Below are 11,088 nucleotides of genomic sequence, written 5' to 3'. Positions count from 1 at the left end.
GTATTTTTCTAATATTTTTTTGTACAGTTAGCTTCGTACGGTTAGCTAAAAACTTAGATTCGTTTAATACAAACGAAACGAGTCTAAGAAAATTTGCTCCCTGAGGCAGCAAGCAACACCAACATGTAAAATAAAAATGTTAACTTAATACAAACAACGGCTCTTAGACTTTAACTGTAACCACAATTCTTATAAGAACACCAAAACCAAGAAGTGATCATTCGATAGTTAGTTGAGGTTTGAGGATGTATTGGCCTAACCCATCAGTTTTCTTAACTCAAGTGCACAATTCTACTTTACTCTCTAACAATTTAAGGGATGTATGCATCTGGTTATTTTCAATATAATAATGGAGCAAAACCAATACATAATATTAAAAAATGCATAATTCAGTATATTCAGACAGAGCATTAATTTATTCAATTGAATTATTCAGTTATATTCTCCATCTATATTTATACAAAACGTATAAAACACAAGATGAACAGTTTTTAAAAGTACTGTATTAACAATGTGTATAGTGAAAATTGTGATCTGAAACACATACTACTGTCTGCTAGACTTAACTGCTACACAAGGTTTCAGATAGTTGACTGACTGAGTAGTGAACATAAATGGCTCTAATTCCATTTTACAAATAAAAATTAAATAGCAACGTAAAAATAAAACTATTATTGCAGCATGTAGCAGCTGCTGTAAACAATACTTTCACTAAGGTGTTCAAATAGAAGTATTGCTTTTCAAATTGCAATGTCCATAGTACTCCTGTGTACTTAGGAAAAAAAGTATTGTGCAATTTATATTAGAAATGGAACATGTAAACAAAAAACATCAACTGGCAATCAAACAATGCATAAAGTGCCAACACCTTTCTTCACTTCATGATTTATCTCACATGGCTTAGTGTAAGGTTTTTCTTTAGAAATATTAACTGAGCAGTCACGATGTCACCGGCTGTACTGAATACACGTTCAGATGGAACACTTGTTGCAGGGATAGATAAGTAGGTTTTGGCCAATTTGGACAAAAGAGAGAGATCCACTTGCTTTTTCCACCACTGCAACACATCACCATGCAGATCTAAACAATCCCTCCCCCTGTACTTGGCAGTTTCCTCCTTAGCTCTTTCTCTTGAACTCTTCTTCTGTGCTCTTGGAGAGGAGACACTTACAAACATCAGGTCCAATGCTGACTTCTTCATGGGGGGCTCTGGGTCATCATCTAGAAAAGAAAAGAGAAATTTAATACAATTTGACAAGAACTATATTATATCAAAATACGTTTGAATAAAAACAAACATTAACCTTCATCTTCCTCCTCTCCGTGGGAGCTCTGTTCATTCTCTGGGTTGGTTGCTTGTCTTTCATTCAGCCTGCCATCCTCTTCTGCCTGAGAATAATGAGCAGATATAAATAATTACATTTATTTTACTAAATCATATAAAACACATCAGTTTGATATGGCTGAATGAATTTAGGAATAAGAATAAATGTAATGAGCATATTACCATGTTCTCCACGTCAGCTGTTATTACCAGATATACAGTGTCCCTGGTGTGGTCATCATTCAGAAACTTCAGTGCCTTGATGCGGGGGTCAAGTGCTGAGGCTTTCCAGAGAAAGTCTTGAATGTATGTGTAACGGGTGCTGAAGTCCTGTCTAACCATATCTTTCATCTCAGAGATGACTGGCAGGTCACTGTCATCAGGATCAAAATGCTCCAGCAGTTTGGCCAGTGTTGGGGCGATGATGGAAATAGTGGGGGTCTTTTCATCACTGAGACATTTGGTTGCTGTTTTCAGTGGTGTCAGCAGCTTAATGGTCTCAGGCATCAAGGTAATGTCCTCCTCAGTGAGATCAGGTAGGTTTTCTCCTCGACTCCTTGACTTCATCTTCCTTGTTGTCAAAGTCACAGCAGCCTGCTGCTCCCACAAATGCTCCATCATGTCCAAGAAACTGTTCCACCTTGTGGTGACATCATGACTCAACTTGTGGTCTTTTAATTTTAACTGGGCTTGCACTTCATACAGAGCTCCACAGACTTTGGGGCTTGTATGAAAGAATATTACAAGATTCCTTATCTTAACCAGCAGTGCTGAAACAGTTTCAACCTTGAGAGCTTTGTGGGAGGACAGATTAAGAGTGTGAGCAATGCATCTGATGTGTGGCTCCATGTCTGCACCTGCTCCAGCCAGCAGCATGTTCCTAGCGTTGTCAGTTACTAAAGCAGGCTTCTTGTCTTCCATTCACCCCAAACATCACTGACAGATTCTGTCCAGTGTGGGCTTCATCATATATTCTTGTTTGTAGAACATAGTTTTTCATATTCCACTCATTATCAATATGATGTGATGTTACTGTGATATATGAATGAGTGGCACATGATATCCAACCATCCACAGTGATAGCAACTCGTTTGGCATTACTGAGGGATTCCATCACCTCTTTTTTCACTTTTATGTATAGAGCAGGAATTTGTGTGCCCTTTGTGGTATTTTATACCTTGGGTCTAAGATGTGGACCAGTTGTTTAAATCCCTCATTCTCTACGACGCTGTAGGGCTGAATATCTTTGCAAATAAAGTAGGCTATGGCATCAGTTACGGCTTGGGAGCGAGCAGAGTTAGCTGCCAGGTGCGTGTTTTGCCTAAATAAACTTGCGATAGACCTGTCACCTCCTTTTCTACTGCTCAGTGTGGCTCGTGTTTCAGCAGGATCCGAAGAAAACGAGGGGGTAGCAGTCGTGATGTCCACACCGTGTCGTCATTTCATGTGTGTCGCCAGGTTCGTTGTGCTACTAACGTATTTGATAGCCCCACGGCATTGTTTGCAGATTGCGTGCGTCTTGTAAAGTTGACCACCTCGCTTAAAAACCCCGGAATATTGCCACACATTTGTGTTACCCTCCATCTTTGTTGCGTACATCTGCGTGCTTGCGTCAGTAGGCTACCTGATGGTGCATTTAATGTTGCCTCAAAAAAAAATGAATAAAAATAAAATATGTTGCCTCTGAAAATACGTTACACCAAGGAATAGATACTGGAAAACAAACACCCGATTTAACCATGGTATTTGCCGATGCACAAAGGCTAAAGGAGATGCACCATAAATACGCCCATAATTAAACCCGATGCACGTTGAATCTACCGGTGCAGTCGAATCGCAGACATGTGTGCCGAATCACCGATGTGAATCGGTGAATCTCCCCATACCTACTGCGCACTACTGCGTTTTTTTGCAATCATATCAATAGCTTTTAAATAGTCCATCATAAGACCACCAAACAAGTTGTTTTACACAAAGTGCATCCTAAATAACAATCTAAACATCAGAGATGGGTATTCATAGCTGTTATCTATTTGTTGTAGTCCATAGAGGTGTTATTTCAATTGCTTTTAAACAGTCCATCATAAGACCACCAAACAAGTTGTTTTTCAGATGCTTCTCATAACTCTATGCGCCTGAGACTGAATCTGCCAATGCAACACATTGCACATCTCTTCTCCATTGACAGAACGACTGTCCACCACATTTAGGGATACCATTGGTGTAATGTTTAAACATTAGGACATGGTTTTACTTGACAAAATTGTGTATGTGTGCTGTGCTTTAACTAATATATGCCCAAGTGTTGTTTTGAAAGTTTAAAGCATGAAATAACAATGAACTGAATATGTAACATAAGCAACAAACGTGCAGACTGTAAATAAATAATAGATCACTTCAGTTTTAAGTCTCTTTATTTGTATAACAGCAATGTAACTAAGTAAACTATTGAAACATAAATGTGGTGCAGACAACACGTAAAGTGGCAGTAAACAATACAAATGGTAAACAAATAATTGCACATTTTTACATACAATAAATATGCTATTTTAACATGTGCCCTGAGTGTACCCAACTGGCAAAATATTGCTTATATAGCATAATGCTGGTAGTAGTCCTCCATCCCAGAAAGACAAACAGCTTTGCTATGAGTGTCCAAAAGCTGAAGCAAGGGAGACAAGTCAGAGAGTGTGGGTTTATGCTCACATAGATTTCTGGAACAGACACGAGTATGTATACCCTGCTTAGTTTTCTCTCCTCTGATGCACATGTCAAGTGCCTTCCTCTTAGCTGCACCAGTGGAGAAGTCAATCTTGTGAGCCACCTCTGCTTGAGCCTTGTCAACATTAGCAGGCATCATCCAGTAGGCTGGAACATCAGTGACCGTTTTGGACACCCGTATCCGCACTGCTACCTCAATCTTAAACAGGAGAGCCCCAATGTGTTTACAGGACTCTGTGATGCCAGTCATGCATGTGCAGTGTGCACAGTCCACCTGTCCACTAGAACTGATCACCACCCATGGTTTGAGCGGAGGTTCCCCGAGGCGCTGAGAGTGCAAAACCTACAAAAAAACATACAATGCATTGCGTCTTTGTGTCCGCTGACGTCGCATTCCCATTGTCTATACATATAGTACATATACCTAGTAATAATACATAAACCTACCTTTGTGAGAATGACGGTTTTCTGGTCATTCACTCTGAAAATCTGAAGGTCCTGCACCCATCCATTTGTTAACTGCAGATGAGCTTCCAGAGATGTATAATTCTTGAACTGCTCAAAGGTGTAGGCGCTCACGCCACAAACGAGGTAGCTAAACACGTCCGGAAACGTTAATTGCGGTAGCTCATTGTAATCGTTTGTCCATACGTCATGCTCATATGGATCAAGCCCATTAATACACATTATTTTGTCAATATACCGTTTTTTCGCTTCTATATTTAACTTGTCGCGGTAAGCGATATTGCGTTTACTATTTACCCGCTCCATTGAATCCGTATACATAAAATATGGTGGCCACTACCCAGCATGCAATGCGTCGTGACGTAGATTCCCATGCTCTATTGAAGAACGAATTCTGAATATGCGAACGTGAAACCTAACGTATCGTACTTTTCAGCGAAATAAACGTGACGCCATTAGACCCGCATACTTTCTCACCTTATTTTTTTCTTCTAAATACATTTAAGGTAGCTAGTATAAAAGAATACTAACTGCACAAAATATTTTAGCAAACAAACTTTATGTTCAATCAGGGCCTACAGCTGAATGATAAGCAAACATCTGAAGTGCCTATGGTTGGCAACGAGGTTTTGAATTTTTTTGGTTCGCTTTCACTGCGAACCAAAAAACTAATAATAACAACCATACAAAATACCCCACTCTGAAAAAAAAAATCTTACTTTGATACACTCGTTGATGTTTTGAATAGGCGCCTCATCAGGATACCTAAGGGTCCTCGAGAACTCACAATCAGAGTTGCCAGGTTCGCGGTTTTCACGCCAAATTCAGCTTGTTTGAAAATCCAGCCGCGGGTAAATATTCTGGGGTCGCAGGGTACGGTTTTTTGGGCTATAATACTTAATTTGTCTCCAATTTACACACTCGCCACCCCCCCCAGGTCAACAACTTTGGGCTTTGGGCTAGTTTAGGCTGGGCGGGTTTTACACTGAGGGCGTACTCACACTAGGCACGGTTTGCTCGTTCCGTGCTGGGGCCCGGTTATCCCCCCTCCCCACTCCCCCGCTGGCCTGCACTCACACTCGCTTCAGCAACCCGGCCCGAGCACGTTTACGTCATCACAACGCCGCTTTATTTGGAAAAAAGCGCGCTCGCACAACACTATAGAGTTCACGATTCTCTTTTTATTGTATTTTTGGAGTCGTTTTGGGAGTGCAGAAACACGGTGCAAGCACAGATTTATCGATAATTTAACACAACGATTGTCTGCTAATCGCTTTGCCGCTATGACTGTTTAACGTGAGCGTCGCATCACTGATGTCATGTTTGAGTTCCAGCGAAATGAACCAATCAGACGAGGCACCAAGCGGGCCCGGGCACGGATAGCGCTCACACTAGAAGCGAACCGTGCCCGAGTCCACATGAATCGTGCCCTGGCCCACCTCTTCAAAGCGGGCCCGAGCACGGTTAACTGATCCGGGCCCGGGCACGGTTGGAGCGCTCACACTAGCCAAACGAACCGTGCTTCGGCAGGCAACCGTGCCCGGGCCCGGATCACAGAGCCTAGTGTGAGTACGCCCTGACTTTGTGCGAGATATTTTTGTAGGACCTGGCAACCCTGCTCACAATATAAAACCACCATCTTGGCCTGTCTTGACCACATTTCAGTTTTTCTTCCAAGCAGGAAAGGGTTCCTTGCAAGTAGGTATTCCGAAGAGCTGCAGCAATTGGTAAGCATTTGTTTAGACGTTACTGGTTTTTCTATTCAAAACTATCCGTAATTGATGTTTGCCGTTGCTAAAGCCAGATTGTGAGAGCCTTTTCGACGTGTGGCACCTCTGGCACGTTGAAAAATGCACAACAATTCAGTTAATTTGCCACTACCAGCATTTTCTTACGACTTTCATACAACAGTGCTGGGGTAATTTGCATCCCATTAGGCCAGGCAGAGTTGAGCTCATGCTTCTTGTGTGGCCCATATTCAATAGTATTTTCAGAATTTGCTGCGGGCTAATGAAAACTGGTCTAATGGACGTGATGGCCTAATGCAGAGGTGTCCAAACTGCGGCCCACCTCTGCATTAGGCCATCCTTTGTTATATACATGCAGTCACTACTAGGTAATGCTAAACAGGGGGATGGGTGATGAGAGTGAACTGTGTTGATCCATTGACTCAGATGGAGAAGAAAAAACCCTTTAAGAAAAATCTGAACTTTTGCAGTGAGAACAATCCAAAATTAGCACAAAGGAGGCAGACTTGAGATGTTTTAGAATTATAGTTCAAATAATGTCTGTCAGTGTTATAACGGAGAGAGATGACTGCAGACATAGGAAACTTGTTAATAAAGTGCATAAACTTTAATAAACTGCACCAAAGTAAATGGCCTATGTGGCTACATGCCGAGTGAAATAAAATAAAACTATAGTACTACATTACAATATTATAAATATACACAATGGAGGTAACTGAGATGGGTTTTATATTTTTAATTTGTTGTTGCAGCCATTAGATCGAAATATGCCGGTACCAGGTAACCAGGGATGAGTGTGACTGGTGGTAGTGTGAACGATGATAACGATTATGTATGTATCCACCTACATGTGAATAAATATCCATGTCACCATATTTCATTTACTCTGTTGACTTAGAAGCAAAGATGGCAAAGGTTTGCAGAACACAGCATGCTTTGGACATGGTCCTCAACCATGTCGACCCCTGTGACTCAGATGGAGAAGAAATAACTCTTGATCAGAGTAGTGACTCTGAAATCTCTTCTGGTAAGATTTCCTATTTTTGTTTGCCAGTTATGACTGTTGTGTTTTTGCAAGAGACACTGCAAAAAGTACCATCTGGATAAGTTAAAATTGCTCAAAAATGATATTGTTTCAAGTAGTTGAGGGTTTTTTGTATAAATTTATGTAAATATCTTTACCTATTGGCAGTTTTTCAAAAGACATTTAAAATAAGGGAAAAAATCAGAGCTATTTTGACTAATCAATATGCCACTTATTGCAGTGTGAAAACAATGCCTTCCAAGGAGGCGTACTTGAGATGTTTTGGAATTATAATTAGGGTTCACACACATCTCAGGACTCTGTCACGCTTTGCAGTTTCTAAAAACATTTGGCCACTAGGTGGCACTATTTGTGAAAATCATGCATAACTTTTCCAAATCTTTGCTTAGGAAAATTAAACTTGATTCTTTTGGTTCCTTGCAGTCCACCTGACAACTTTGCATTTACAAGTCCTATTAAAAAAAGGCGTAGTTTTGTCACATTCATCAATTGTTTGAAAATGGCACTTTTTGAACTAGTGCTAGGAATTTGATCCAATGACGGAAAGAGTGGTATGGGCATAATCTGTAGACACTGTAGGTAAATAATTATCAAAAAAATGTTGGATTTTTACATTTTCAGGTGGGTCCATTTTCCTATTATATCCTTGTGGCCATGCCATATATGACCTATATTGCTATAATTCATAAACCATGTTCGTGATCAACTCTCAATTTGAAAGCCTTTGTTTGGTTCAAATTGGCCTGTTGGGTGTGCTACAGTGTCCAAAAACCTAAGAAATCATAAACTCGTGCTGCAATCCTGTTATGCAGAATACAGACAAAGGGTCTTGTATGATTCAGATCAATGAACTAAATAACTGCAATTAGATCTCATAACAAAAAGTGCACTGCCTGACCAGAAATTAACCTTGTATTTCACTAAAATGTCTTATTTCATTACTGTAATATCAGTATTGTACTACATGGGCTCCATCTACTGGCCAAATACTGGAACTGACTGAAAAGTAGTGCATACATAAGGCCACACACACACACACACACACACACACACACAGCTGATCTCAGCATGTGATTTAGTTCTTTGATCTGACTCAATTTCCCAATACATATTATTTTGATCCTTTTGGGCCTTTAGTGCCTCAATTGAATCTTTTTGTGCACATTGATTTATTTATGCATTTTTTCCCCCCACTGAAACCACTTATTTTCAGTTATAGGTCTAAAGGAACATTTGGACTTTTTGCCTATTGAGGCCAAAATGCCTATTCCTGTGTGAACCCGCCAATCGCTGCTTGCGGTTTATATTTCAAATATGTTTGTCAATTTCACATTATTTCAACCTTTCACTAATCAAATCTCAAACATATGGTCCTGTAGATGAGGAGACTTCATCTCCAGTAAAGAGAGGTCGCATGGAGATGCATGGGCGGCTGACGGAGATGGCAAAAGACGGCACAGTGTGGCATGAAGAACAGCTCGGAAGACATGATGGAGTGCATCCAAGCCCAAGTAAATGCAATCCCATGAATGGAGAGCCAACTGCTTTTGCACTAAGGAAAGTGTCGAGTCGCTTACAGAGTTTCCTCTGTTTCATCTCTCTGGAAATGCTTCGGACCATACAGGGGTGGACTGTCCAGCATGCACGCCAGACACGGCAAGAAAACTGGTTCATGTCCCTCGCTGAGCTAAAGGCGTTCATTGCAATCCTCATCCTGCGAGGGGTTGTCCGCCTTCCAGCGGTGCATGACTCATGGTCTACAACACTGGGAGTGCCCTTAATCACCAAGATTATGCCGCGAAACCGCTTCCAAGACATCATGCGGCACCTTCACTTTGACGACAAGTTCACACGCAGTGAACGAGCTGCAACTGACCGGTTTGCTGCAATCTCTAATGTTTGGGGGTCTTTCGCTGCCAATTGCATCACTTGTTACAACCCAGGAAGGCATATCACCATAGATGAGCAACTTTTTCCAACTAAGACCCGTTGCTCTTTTCTTCAGTACATTTCAACAAAACCTGACAAGTTTGGGATAAAATTTTGGGTGGCATGTGACCTGAAATCCAAGTATGTATGCAACATCATCCCATATCTTGGCAAAGACTCCAGTCGTCCCACAGGGGAAAGACTATCAGAACATGTTGTGATGACTCTTATGGAACCATTTATGGACAAAGGAAGAACTGTTACCACAGACAATTTTTTCACCTCACTGTCACTAGCAAGGCAATTGCTCGGCCGAAAGACCACCCTCCTTGGCACAGTAAATAAGGTTCGTCGTGAGCTTCCAGACTCTGTCAAACAGAATTTGGACCGTGAGGAATTCAGTACACAGGTGTTTTCAACCTCTGGTGCCACGCTGACCATTTACGTGCCCAGACGGAAAAAGACTGTCTGCATCCTCAGTAGCATGCACAGTACAGTGGAGACTGAGGACACCCGAAAAAAAAAGCCCAACACGATCACAGACTACAACAGCCTAAAATGTGGTGTGGATATCATGGACCAGATGGTGCGAAAGTACACTGTACGTTCAGGAACACGGCGTTGGCCAGTCGCAGTGTTTTATAACATGATTGACATTTCATGTCTGAATGCATTTGTGCTTTTTCAGGCATGCACTGGCGTAAAAGAGAGACGGTCAGAGTTCTTGGTGAACCTTGCAACAGAACTTGCACAGTCTCATATGGCAGCCAAGGAGGTGTCTAAGGTAGTAGAGATTCAGCAGCAACAACCCACACCTGAACCAGGGAAAAGGGTATTCTGCCAGGTTAAGTGTGGCTGCAAGAATAACCATGCCACTAAGCGTTGTGGTTTTTGTAATAGGTTCACATGTGGCAAATGCAGAAAGGAGGTTATGTGGCAGTGCCAGGAATGTTTAGAAAATTTATAAGTGTGCTAAGTCTATTGGGTTTTCATACCAGTCTGGCAACAAGCAATGTAGCTCACTACTGCACAATGACTGTATGTACATAAATGTATTGGCAGTTTACATTTCTGTTTAGTTTACATTTCCATTTATGAATACTTGTTGCATGATTTATTTTATTACTTGCTTTATTACTATTTCATTGTACAGAGCAACAAGTTTCTTTACTGTGCATATAGCAATAAAGTCTCTTGTGATGTTTTGCACTGGGCTCTGAACGTACATGGTGACTGGTGCATCTCTGCTAATGACATGGCAGAGTCTGAGGAGATGATTAATATTTCATGGAGAACCCTTTCGGTATTCCTGCGAGGGCATCCTTACCTGCACCGGTATCGGTGACCATCGAGTTCTGTTCAAGAGACTTATAAATATAGGAGTTGGATAGCATTGCTTCTTGTCGGAAAAGAAACGCTTATCAATCATACGAACCACCCTAGGCATTTGTTGGTAGAAAGTAAGAAAAAAATAACGTTTAACCAAGGGCTTTAGAACCAACTGGTTTTACATTACATGAAAAAATATAATTTTGTTTGCATGCGTGAAAACGTCATTTAGGCCTACCTAATCTTTTCAAGTTCAAAGTGTTTATTGTCATATGCAAAGAGGAAACGGGTTTCCTTAAGATGCAATGAAAAACCTATTTTGCTCCTTGCTAAGAATGCCAAATATGTCATTAACAAATACCTAAGAATATATATACAAGCACATATATTAATCAAGAAATACACACTAAATAAATTTTTGAAATGGGCTTTAATTTCCTTTATAAACTACAATCAACGATTGAGTACCCATGTGCAGTTATCAGGATTTGACCCTACCTTAGTTCTTGACACACGCATGATGGTCT

At 40.9% G+C, this 11,088-nt stretch overlaps 1 non-coding gene across 1 annotated transcript; it reads left to right on the top strand.

The window, feature by feature from the left end:
* The first annotated feature begins 10,420 nt into the window (after positions 1–10,420).
* LOC143509005 (small nucleolar RNA SNORD88) lies at positions 10,421–10,508 on the top strand. Its single transcript, XR_013129581.1, has one exon. It is a non-coding gene; the product is annotated as a small nucleolar RNA SNORD88 (small nucleolar RNA).
* The last annotated feature ends 580 nt before the right edge of the window (positions 10,509–11,088 follow it).

The sequence above is a fragment of the Brachyhypopomus gauderio genome, chromosome 2, assembly GCF_052324685.1.
Source record: "Brachyhypopomus gauderio isolate BG-103 chromosome 2, BGAUD_0.2, whole genome shotgun sequence".
Classification (NCBI taxonomy): domain Eukaryota; kingdom Metazoa; phylum Chordata; class Actinopteri; order Gymnotiformes; family Hypopomidae; genus Brachyhypopomus; species Brachyhypopomus gauderio.
This window is presented reverse-complemented; position numbering and strand designations above follow the sequence as displayed.